The sequence below is a fragment of the Myxocyprinus asiaticus genome, chromosome 10, assembly GCF_019703515.2.
Source record: "Myxocyprinus asiaticus isolate MX2 ecotype Aquarium Trade chromosome 10, UBuf_Myxa_2, whole genome shotgun sequence".
Classification (NCBI taxonomy): Eukaryota; Metazoa; Chordata; class Actinopteri; order Cypriniformes; family Catostomidae; genus Myxocyprinus; species Myxocyprinus asiaticus.
In genome coordinates, this window is record NC_059353.1 from 35606545 (window position 1) to 35619561 (window position 13017).

The following is a 13017-nucleotide window of genomic DNA, read 5'->3' on the forward strand; positions in this document are numbered from 1 at the left end:
CCTTGGAGGATTCAGCTGTGGCAACTCGTGGACCATGGAGGCCATAATGGATTCAGAGGTCAGGGCAACATGGGACTCAGAGGGCTTAGAGGTTCGGGCAACAGGAAAATCAGAGGCCGAGGGTGCTGGCAGTGGCAGAGGAACGGCCTCCGTGGCCGAGAGTGCTAACAGCAATGGGGAAACGGCCGGTCAGTTCTTCTGTAATGCTTGCAGAGACAAGAGATGAGAAGGACTGGATCTATATGCAGGCTTCTTTAATGAAAACTCCAAAATAACCATAAGAAACAAGAAACTAGTAACACAAGAGAACTAAACAAACCATTACAGCCATCAAAGGATAAGAACTGACAAAGACAGGGAGAACAGGAGGGCATATATAAACAAGGACTAACAGGGTTAACAAGACACACCTGGGAGTTATAAACACAAGAACCAATGAACAAAGACAAGAAAAAGAACTACAAAACCCAAAATGCAACAAAACACACCTTTCTCCTATTGTGTGAAGTTTGAGGAAGTAAAAAAGGATCCTACATTAATTGTGTTCATTTTTTAATGTGTTAAACAAAAAATATTAATCATAAAATAATGCGTTAAATTTCCTTAATAATGAACAAACACAATCTGTTTAAATTATTGTATTGTTCTTGTACATATTGAATACATAATTTAAACATTCACAGTGTAGGTTGGAAAAAGTATATGAACACCTATGCTAATGACGTCAACAAAAGCTTGGAGTCAGGAGTTGGTAAACCTGCCATCCGATTAATGAAACTAGATTGTAGGTGTGGATTAAAGCTACTCTAAACAGCACATAAACATTTTGAGTTTGCTATTTACAAGAAGCATCTGCTGACATGGACCATGCCTCGCAAATAAATAGGTCTCAGAAGACCTATGATCATGAACTGTTGCTTTCCATAAAATTTAAAAAGGTTACAAAATTATCTCAGAGAGCATAGGCTTTCATCTGTCCACAGTTAGACAAACGGTCTATAAATGGAGATGATTTAATACTATGACTACTCTCCCTAGAAGTGGCCGGCCAGCCAAAATGACTCAAAAGGCAGAGTTAAAGACTTAAATGAATCACTGGAACTGGTTAACATCTCTGTTCATCAGTCTACTAGACAAAAAACATTAAACAGGCATGGTGTCCATGGCAGGACACTGTGAAAGAAGCTGCTGCTTTCCAACAAAAACATTGCTGCATGCCTAAGGTTTGCCAAGGACCACCTTGGCAATCCACAATGCTACTGGGAAAATGTTTTGTGGACTGATAAAACTAAGGTTGAATTCTTTGGGAAGAACACACAGCACTACGTATGTTGTAAAAAGAGCACCACATACCAACATGAAAACATAATCGCAACAGTGAAGTATGGTGGAAGGAGCATCATGATGTGGAGCTGCTTTGCTACTTTGTGGCCTTTGGGGCCACTTGTCATCCTTGAGGGAAAAATTAATTCCCAAGATTATTAAGATATCCTCCTGGATAATATCAGGCTCAGCAGAACTTGTGCGATGCAGCAGGACAATGACCCTAAATATCTAAACACACCTTAATCCAATAGAGATGCTGTGGAATGACCTCAAGAGAGCCGTTCACAATAGAAAACTTAGAATATGGCTGAGACATTAGACGTTGTGCAGGTCTAATCCGCTGCTACTGTAAACGCTTGGTTGAGGTCAAAGGAGGATCGACCAGTTATTACAAGGTGTCACTTAAATTTTTCATCATCAATAGATCAACATCTATTAATGATTCATGTTTACAAAGACAGTGGAGGGTACTACAGTATCTTATTTTTTTATTTTTTTAATCACCTTTTCTCCCCAATTTTTGCTATGCCCAATTCCCACTACTTACTAGGTCCTCGTGGTGGTGCAATCCAGGTGGTGGAGGACAAGTCTCAGTTACCTCCGCTTCTGAGACTGTCAATCCACGCATTTTATCAAGTGGCTTGCTGTGCATGACACTGCAGAGACTCACAGCATGTGGAGGTTCATGCTGTACTCCGCGATCCACGCACAACTTACCACGTGCCCCATTGAGAGCGAGAACCACTCATCATGACCATGAGGAGGTTACCCCATGTGACTCTACCCTCCCTAGCAACCGAGCCAATTAGGTTGCTTAGGAGACCTGACTGGAGTCACTCAGCACACCCTGGATTCGAACTCATGACTCCAGGGGTGGTAGTCAGTGTCAATACTTGTTGAGCTACTCAGACCCCCCCCTACAGTATCTTTGAAAAAAAAAAAATGTAGGCCTATTTAGAACCAAAGTTTAAACATGATTTACTTTTAAAATATATCCAGGCCCAAACCACATAATCAAGAATCGACATTCCAATTATCTGATTATTAAACATAATTAGTACACTTTAGTAATTAAATTGTTTTTTATTAGTAAATGTGCATTTGTGTAAAACTGTATGAAACTAATGACTGTAAGGATTTAGTAAGCTAACTAAACTTAGCCAGTTAGCTAATTAGCACATACCTGTTTTATGTAATTGGCTACTAGCAAGTTCATCGATGTGTTACACTAAGCCATTTAAGATTTTAATTTCATGAATAATTTATTTAATAAATACATTTAACAATACATTTTGTTTGCAAAAAGAAATGCAGAGAGAGTGAAGCACCTAATAACTTACCAACACCTCTTGTTGAATGGTGGTTCAAATGGAGGGAATTGTTGAAATGAATCAGAGGTTGTGTTGATCGGCACATGTTGATGACATCAAAGGGCAGTGATTGGTTGACAGAAATGTTATTCCAGGATCAACAAATGATGTTGATCCAGGAACATGTCCTACTAAGCAAAATCACAGTGACCTAAGCGGATGTATATATTTGTTCTTTCATTTGATCTAGAACTCTTGTGTTCTGTTCATGTTCATGTTCCATGTATATTCATAAAGCCTGATACCCACCATAAGGTTATTATCCATAAATGTTAGCAGAAAATTAATTAGTGCTGTCTACTGGCTGCTCCCTGTGTCTTATTAGCAAGGCATGGACGACTAACTCCATTCATATTCATATAAAAAATATACAGGCCCACTCTTTCTCTGTCAGAGTACATCCACATTTCTGTGTTTACATTAATGACTGAAGGGCATTTTGGTCTGACTTTTCCAGTGTGCTCGTTTTCACTTTATTTTTTCAAGTGCAACTATTTAGTGGGGACAAAACAAAGTCTCTACAGGTTTGTCTTACTAAAAAATAAAAAAAATTGCGTTTTTGAACATGGTAGCTGGTTTCAAGCAGGTAGACCATCTTGGACCAGCAACAAACCAGCTACCAGCTGGTCAAACCATCGTTGGTCAAGGTGGTTTTTGGAACACGGTAGCTAGTCGACCAGCTAATGACCAGCTTTGACAAGTTAATTACCATCTTGAACCAGCTTGGACAAGCTAATGACCAGCTTTGTTAAGCTAAAGCCAGCTCCACACTTACCGATTTTTCCTGTGATTTTCAGGTGCGAGCTTTATTAACATAATCACCGGCCAGGCGGAGGGATACTAAGCGCATTAGCATCTGACAGCGGGAGGTCGTTAATCCCTTGACCGTCGGGACTCCCTGCTGAGTTAATGGTTCCAGCAACAGGAAAAAAGGATCCAATATGACAGGAAATTTTTTTCTGTCGCAAGGGCGTACTAATGTGTTCTTGTCAAATGACAAATGAGCTTATTCTTTTCCTAAAGAACTGACAAGACCTCAAGCTGATCTGAAGGTTTTCATTGCACTCAGCTGCATATCATCACAAACACTGATTGTAATCCATAGTTATTCTGTCACAAAGCATTTTCAAAACAAAAATGACTAATGAAAACAGAAAGTGGATGCTAAACAGTCTGTTTTTTTTTAATATAATTTCTTTACTCACTGAAAGCTGCATATGGATATACACATTCTACGGTAAGCCTTGATGGGATAAATACACAATCACACTTTCACAAGGTATGAATCACTTTCTAAATAACTCCTACAATTGTATATGCTCACGTGGTACTCCTGTTGTTATTCTGGTGAGCTCCACGTGACAGGGGATCAGATTTGCGGTTGTGGTGTGTTGGTATGTCTGTCACCCCTCTACGATTCTTAATTGGCAAGTGTGTCATACCTCCGACTGAAGAGAGAGAGATCTCAGCAAAACAGTCTGTGTGATGTGTGACACTCTCGGACACAATTGAGTTGTTTTGAGTCTGCTAGTGTGATGCCGGCTTAACCAACTTGGTCAAGCTAATGATAAGCTTAGACCAGCTAATGACCGTATTAGATAAGCTAGTGAATAGCACTGAAAAGCTAATGACTAGCTTATAAATAGTTTAGACCAGCTAGAAAGCAAGTTTTAAAACACAGTTACAAACTTTAGCTGAAATTTTCAGCAGGGGTGTGAAGTACTTTTAAATACACAACATTTACTGTACTCATATGAATGGTCTTTGGTTCTGAATAACAAGAGGGAATGTTAGGTAGCATTACCAGTCATTAGCACATTTATTGTTTTAAGTGACCCTGGAGGGTCCTCCATTAGTCTCTCTTGCATTTTCACTCTCCTAAACCATGTTAATAAAAATTCAATCATTATTTTTGCATATTGTACCTTTTGATTAGACTACATAAGTCCTGGTGCAAGCAAATTAGGTTTGCAAAAGATTATTACAGAAATAAACAGATGAATATGTTTGATGTAAATTTGATTGCTTGCTCTGCTTATGTGGGAGAGGCTTTCATTATTTCATGTCCTTCATGTTGATGAGATCACACTGAGCTTCTGAATGCATTAGCTCCTGACAGACAGATTACTGCAATCATATACTTCATTAGCGATACACCCAGGGTTTGTTTTTAATGGACACTTACTCACTGACATTTAGAAGGTACCTGCCATGCCTCATTGAAAAAGATAACAGTGTTTTAGATATTTTCAAATGAAACATATTCTCTTTGAGGTTTTACCTTTTAATACATCTAGAATGTAATGGTGCAAAGACCATCGGTTTCAACTCTCTTATGCCAACAGACTTAAAAATTACCTGGTGGCAATTTCACCTGAGAATGAATGCAAGAATGAACTCAAAACCCACTTAAAACACCATTTATTTGCATGAACTGTCTGCATTGTTTAGCGCCCAATTCGAGTAATGGTGTAAACACGTCTACAAAGTGTTCCAGATCTTACGGGTCAGTTCAGAGTGCTAGATCGTGAAGGAGGCAGCAGACTACAGCATACTTTGCTGGGACTGTACAGCATAAGTCCACCAACGGGATCCAGCCACCTGAATCGGCACTTAAAGCTAGGGTGTGTAATCCAGAGAGGCTAGCAGTTAGCAAGCTAGCTTTGAAAGCATAGAGCCCGCCCTTGCTTCAGAGGTGTCTCCAAAGCCATGCCTCCTCTATCACACATGAACACACACACACACAGAGTGTGAAATAGTCTAAACAGCTGGTGGAGGTGGCCTTATGAATCCATGCACCAAAGGTGTGGATGTTGCAGTGCTTTCGTAACTTTGAAAACATAAAAATTGTTTCATTTTACACCGTAGCTGCTGTTAGTGTTGAGATAATTTGTAAAGGTACACACACTACATGAGCTAAATACTTCATTACATTAACAAAATATATCAAAAACAAATCAAACCATGTAATTACCTGTCCAAAAGAAAAACAGCAACCATGGCGTCATTTTTCAGACACTCTGAATCCCGCAGTTGCCTCCAGCATGGAAAAGCAATGCCAATGTTAATTCTGCTTTTAGTACGCTCTTGATCCAGATGTTTTTTCGTTATAGAAGTTTCTAAAATGGTCTTTCTTTTCTTGTTTCCTTTTCTGGTGGTTCAGGAGGAACATAAGGTAGCTGCAGTTCACTTTCTATTCTCACGCTCACTCTGCATAGCGTCAAGGAACCCGCACTGATGACATGTGATTGTCTGCGCAAACAAGTTGCACGGCGGTATGCAAATATAGATTGACAGACAGGAAGGACATCCTATCATTACATTCGGACCGAATGCAATGATTGGTCGATCATATTTGAGTCCTGTCCCTTCCACAGAAGACAAGTTCTGCAAAGACATTAACAGTTAAGTAGCAATCTTATAATTACAGTAATTACAGTATAATGTGAACACATCATAAGTCTAGCGGAAGTTCTAGAATGGCTAACATCACAACATCTGCTAAATAAATATTGTTCAGCGCTATTTCAGCACCTGGTTAAACTGGAGTGCAGGTGGTTATAGTGATAAAAACAATGGAAAAACTTTCGGCCCTCCTAAGTTTTAGCCTCCCTCTTGCCGCAGTATTCTTGGTTTATTGATACATGGTCAGAAGGTGAGAGTGAGATATACAGAGAGAGAGAGAGAGAAAGAGAGAGAGAAAGAGAGAGAGAGAGAGAGAGAGAGAGAGAGAGAGAGAGAGAGAGAGAGAGAGAGAGAGATGGATGAATATATAAAGAGGGAAAGAAAGAGGCAGAGGAGACTGACCCATCTGTTTGGAAGAGCTGTGTTTTTGCTGTGGCTAATGCGCTCATCCTCGCAGCCTGTGATGCATTAACTGCACAGAGCCCATGACACGCCTCTCCATCTCTTTAATTATTAAACATTTATCTCCGTATGTTCCTTATGCATGCCTTATCGCAGGTGAGGAGGTGCACCAAACAAACCATGGCATCATGGGAGATTCTGAGAGCGGGCAGATTAGGAAGGGAGCAGCACCTGCCAGCAGCCTTACTGAAGGATTTTCTCACTGAAGTCTGCAAGGACTCTTGCGACGCTTCACATGTTCACTGCTTTCAGAGTATGCAGGGGCGTGTGTCAGCAAGTCTGGTAAACTTCATACATATACTGTGGGGTCCAAAAGTCTGAAACCACTTGTGAAAAATATATAGTTTTTATGTGTGTGTGTGTGTGTGTGTGTGTGTGTGTGTGTGTGTGTGTGTATATATATATATATATATATATATATATATATATATATATATATATATATACAGTTGTGCTCAAAAGTTTGCATACCCTGGCAGAAATAGTGAAATTTTGGCATTGATTTTGAAAATATGACTGATCATGCAAAAAACTGTTTTTGTTTAAGGATAGTGATCATATGAAGCCATTTATTATCACACAGTTGTTTGGCTCCTTTTTAAATCATAACAATAACAGAAATCACCCAAATGGCCCTGATCAAAAGTTTACATACCCATGAATGTTTGGCCTTGTTACAGACACACAAGGTGACACACACAGGTTTAAATGGCAATTAAAGGTTAATTTCCAACACCTGTGGCTTTTTAAATTGCAATTAGTGTCTGTGTATAAATAGTCAATGAGTTTGTTAGCTCTCATGTGGATGCACTAAGCAGGCTAGATACTGAGCCATGGGGAGCAGAAAAGAACTGTCAAAAGACAAGGTAATGGAACTTTATAAAGATGGAAAAGGATATAAAAAGATATCCAAAGCCATGAAAATGCCAGTCAGTACTGTTCAATTACTTATTAAGAAGTGGAAAATTCGGGGATCTCTTGATACCAAGCCAAGGTCAGGTAGACCAAGAAAGATTTCAGCCACAACTGTCAGAAGAATTGGGATACAAAGAAAAACCCACAGGTAACCTCAGGAGAAATACAGGCTGCTAAAGACAGTGTGGTTGTTTCAAGGAGCACAATTTGACAATACTTGAACAAAAATTAGCTGCATGGTCGAGTTGCCAGAAAGAAGCCTTTACTGCGCCAATACCGCAAAAAAGCCTGGTTACAATATGCCCGACAACACCTTGACACGCCTCACAGCTTCTGGCACACTGTAATTTGGAGTGACGAGACCAAAATAAAGCTTTATGGTCACAACCATATGCGTTATGTTTGGAGAGGGGTCAACAAGGCCTATAGTGAAAAGAACACCATCCCCACTGTGAAGCATGGTGGTGGCTCACTGATGTTTTGGGGGGGTGTGAGCTCTAAAGGCATGGGGAGTCTTGTGACAATTGATGGCAAGATGAATGCAGCATGTTATCAGAAAATGCTGGCAGACAATTTGCATTCTTCTGCATGAAAGGGGACGCTCTTTGCAAGAATTTGGGGCCTCATAGACAACTATTACAAAAGACTGCATGCTGTCATTGATGCTAAAGGGGGCAATACACAGAATTATGAACTAAGGGTATGCATACTTTTGAACAGGGGTCATTTCATTTTTTTCTTTGTTGCCATGTTTTGTTTTATGATTGTGCCATTCTGTTATAACCTACAGTTGAATATGAATCCCATAAGAAATAAAAGAAATGTGATTTGCCTGCTCACTCATGTTTTCTTTAAAAATGGTACATATATTACCAATTCTCCAAGGGTATGCAAACTTTTGAGCACAAAATTATTTTTGGTGCCAAATGGGCTGGTTTGAGTATATCTGTAACTCCTGATTTCCTGGGATTTTCACACACAATAGTCTCTAGAATTTACTCAGAATGGTTCCAAAAACAAAAAAACATCCAGTGAATGGCAGTTCTGCAGACGGAAACGCCTTTTTGATGAGAGAGGTCAACAGAGAATGGCCAGACTGGTTCGAACTGACAAAGTCTACGTTAACTCAGATAACCGCTCTGTACAGTTGTGGTGAGAAGAATAGCATCTGGGTTGGTGCTGTTTTGGCGGGCATGAGGGGGACCTACACAATATTGGTGGTTTTAATGTTCTGGCTGATCGATGGTGTATATATATATATATATATATATATATATATATATATATATATATATATATATATATATATATATATATATTTACTCTTTAAATTCTGAGTAACAAATTAATCATTGAATATTGAATATGAATATTCCCATCAGTCTTTTCAAACTGAATAGTTGAACACTGTGACCATAACTGGAAAAAATCTGTCCATATAACCATGATTTATGTTGCCGGTAGAGAAGAAATACATTAAGTAAATGCTGGGTCAAAGATTTTATTGATAAATCATATTCATACTGTATATTAGTAATAAAATACCATAGATACCATACCATAGAGGTAATGTACTGGCTTCTACCCAGTGAGCCCACAGCGGTTTAATCATTATTGCTATCATCTGTCATTATGTTTAGTCATTCCCACTGATTCCCACTGACAGTAATAAGCCATTCTATCATACTGCTGTGAAAATGGGGCAAACCACAAATTCCCCACTTGCTTACTTCTTCATTGTGGTGCCATTTCTTGGCCTGCTCTCTCATTTAAATGCTAAAATCTCTTAATTGCCACCTTTGGCAGCACAACACCAAAGTTACTTAAAATAATATATTTTCAATTACAAAGAATTAAAATGTTCTTAATGACTGTAAACCATCAATTTACAGCCCAGGTATCTGTTTGTTTCTTATTTGGCTAATTACACCAGGCAAGAGTGTAATTAGAACAAAATCAAACACATTTAAAACAGCAGTAAAAGCAGACCGAATTGTGATAGCCATATGGGATTTACTTAGCGCTATATCCAGGCTGTTATCGAGAACTCCCTTAAGACATGTCTGTGGCTGAAACACATTAAAAACAGAAGCAATAACAACTGCTTCAGCTAAAGATAAACACAATCCAAATAAACATTGTAATCTTACTCTAATACCCCTGCTGCTACAGAGAGCTGAGAGAATAGAATGGAGATATCTTGTCAGTTGTCTTGTAATTAACAGAAACAATGTCAGGGTACTTCACATTCAGAAAATATACTAATATATATATATATATATATATATATATATATATAATTGAAGTCAGAAGTTTACATGCACTTAGGTTGAAGTCATTAAAACTTATTATTTAACCACTCAGATTTGAGATTTTATATTAGCAAAATACAGTTTTGGCAAGCCGTTTAGGACATCTACTTTGTGCATGACACAAGAAATTTTTCCACTTTTAATTGACTATATCACAATTCCAGTGGGTCAGAAGTTTAAATACACTAAGTTAACTGTGCCTTATACTTTTACTTTTACTGTGCTTGGAAAATTCCACAACATTATGTCAAGACTTTAGACAATTACCCAATTAGCTTCTGATAGGAGGTGTACTGAATTGGAGGTGTACCTGTGGTTGTATTTTAAGGCCTACCATCAAACTCAGTGCCTCGTTGCTTGACATCATGGGAAAATCAAAAGAAATCAGCCAAGAACTCAGAAAAAAATTGTGGACTTCCACAAGTCTGATTCATCCTTGGGACCAATTTCCAAATGCCTGAAGGTACCACGTTCATCTGAACAAACAATTGTACACAATTATAAACCCCATGGGCCCACGCAGCCATTATACCGCTCAGGAAGGAGACGTATTCTGTCTCCTAGAAATTAACGAATTTTGGTGCGAAAAGTGCAAATCAATCCCAAAACAACGGCAAAGGACCTTGTGAAGATGCTGAAGGAAACAGGTAGACAAGTATCTATATCCACAGTAAAACGAGTCCTATATCGACATAACCTGAAAGGCTACTCAGCAAGGAAGAAGCCATTTCTCCAAAACCGCCATAAAAAAGCCAGACTACAGTTTGCAAACACACATGGGGACAAAGATCTTACTTTCTGGAGAAATGCCCTCTGGTTTGGGTTGTATGACTGTTTGGCCATAATGACCATTGTTATGTTTGGAGGAAAAAGGGTGAGGCTTGCAAGCCGAAGAACACCATCCCAACCGTGAAGCATGGGGGTGCTGTGCTGCAGGAGGGACTGGTGCACTTCACAAAATAGATGGCATCATGAGGAAGGAAAATTATGTGGATATATTGAAGCAACATCTCAAGACATTTCAAGTGAAAGCTCGGTCACAAATTGGTCTTCAAAATGGACAATGACCCCAAGCATACCTCCAAAGTTGTGGAAAAATGGCTTAAGGACAACAAAGTCAAGGTATTGGAGTGGCCATCTCAAAGTCCTGATCTAAATCCGATAGCAAATTTGTGGGCAGAACTGAAAAAGCGTGTGCGAGCAAGGAGGTCTACAAACCTTACTCGGTTACACCAGTTCTGTCTGGAGGAATGGGCCAAATTTCCAGCAACTTATTGTGAGAAGCTTGTGAAAGGCTACCCAAAACGTTTGACCCAAGTTAGGCAATGCTACCAAATACTAACAAAGTGTATGTAAACTTCTGACCCACTGGAATTGTGATATGGTCAATTAAAAGTGAAACAATCTGTCTGTAAACAATTGTTGGAAAAATGACTCGTGTGATGCACAAAGTAGATGTCCTAAACGACTTGCCAAAACTATAGTTTGCTAATATTAAATCTGTGGAGTGGTTAAAAAATGAGTTTTAATGACTTCAACCTAAGAGTATGTAAACTTTTGACTTCAACTGTATACACACAAGCACAATTTAGCACTTATAGTTGAAAAGAGCCACCCAACTCACAGTTCTCTGTGTGTTTTTAAAAACAAATTAAGTGTTCTAAATCTGACGTCAGCTCCCGAGGCATTATGGGATAGTAAAGTGCTAGAGGATGCAAACTTTAAAATCTCACCAGAAATAGTAGGTCATCCGGGTATTTCTCACCTACTCTTTTATGAATACTTCGGATTTGGACACCCTACTCCATTGGCATGTTACATAGTAGGGAAGTATGCATAATCAGACGCTCATCCACTCTGCTAACTGCATGGTACCAGTAATCTACACTTCAACTTGTAGAATTGAACTAGCCATTGAATTGACCAGCAGGCTAGACAAATACAGCAAACATTTTTAAAAATCCACCATAAAGTGTCCCTAGGCGCTTGCATAGGGTTGGATGAATATTAAAGGTGCTTCGGTCTGAACATCCTTTTATTCAATACTTTTTCAAACCAGACCCATTATGAATGCCTGAGAGGGGCATAGAAAATGCATTTGAAAAACTATTATAAATAGAGCAGCCCTACAGTGTTCTCCCGTCACCTTGATTACAGACCATGTGTGTTCATTGGAAAGCCAAGGGTAAGGACACCAATGCCAGGGTGACTCTGTGATCCCTAGCTCTCTAGGACTTACACTTAAAGTTGCAGCACAAAACCAGGACCCCTTAAAGGAAAAGTTGAAGGTTTCTTTCAAACGTGGTCAGGCATGGGAGTTCCACTCCCCCTCTCCGATTTTGTGCTCTCCATTTCCACAAGTCACTGGCTAAAAGACAAGGACAGGAATTTTAAAGCAGCATACAGCATACTACTTACATACATCCAACCAAACTACATTCCCTACAACAGATATTCAATGACTCTGTTCTAAAACCTAATGAGCTGCATTACTGTCTACTTCCTTCATAGGCATCCTAACCAAAACATAATAAGAGCCAAATTTGGAACGCTCTATATAGACAGATTCTGTGGAAATAGTGCTCCTCATGCAAAGCGCATGGGAGATTTGACTTGAATTAACTTCAATAGAGGAGTTAGCATGTTGCAAAGCTAATGCCATTAAATTCTAATAAGCATAAAACATAGTCTACACTGATGAGCCAAAACATTATGACCACCTGCCTAATATGCTGTTGGTCCTCCACGTGCCGCTAAAAGAGCGCCGACCCACTGAGGCATGGACTCTACAAGACCCTTGAACATGTTCTGTGGTATCTGGCACCAAGACATTGCAGCAGATCCTTCAAGTCCTGTAAGTTGTGAGGTAGAGCTGCCGTGGATCGGACTTGTTGGTCCAGCACATCCCACAGATGCTCAATCAGATTGAGATATGGGGAATTTGGAGGCCAGTGCAACACCTTGAACTCTTCGTTATGTTCCTAAAACCATTCCTGAATAATGTTTGCAGTGTGGCAGGGCACATTATCCTACTGAAAGAGGCCACTGCCATCAGGGAATACCATTGCCATGAAGGGGTGTACCTGGTCTGCAACAATGTTTAAGTAGGTGGCATATGTCAAATTAATGTCCAAATGAATGGCCGGACCCATGATTTCCCAGCAGAATACTGCCCAGAACATCACACTACCTCCTTGTTGTCCTCCCACAGTGCATCCTGATGCCAT

General features: G+C 39.5%; 1 long non-coding RNA gene across 3 annotated transcripts; it reads right to left on the reverse strand.

Annotated features, from left to right (window-relative positions):
* Positions 1-5077: 5077 nt before the first annotated feature.
* Positions 5078-6627, reverse strand: LOC127447515 (uncharacterized). Of its 3 annotated transcripts, none has more exons than XR_007898394.1 (3): positions 6504-6627; positions 5671-6083; positions 5078-5526 (listed from the first exon to the last, which is right to left on the reverse strand). It is a non-coding gene; the product is annotated as an uncharacterized LOC127447515 (long non-coding RNA). The 3 variants fall into 3 exon arrangements; XR_007898392.1 differs by lacking the exon at positions 6504-6627 and adding an exon at positions 6231-6488 and having other exon boundaries at positions 5078-5414; XR_007898393.1 differs by lacking the exon at positions 6504-6627 and adding an exon at positions 6231-6488.
* Between the last annotated feature and the right edge of the window lie 6390 nt (positions 6628-13017).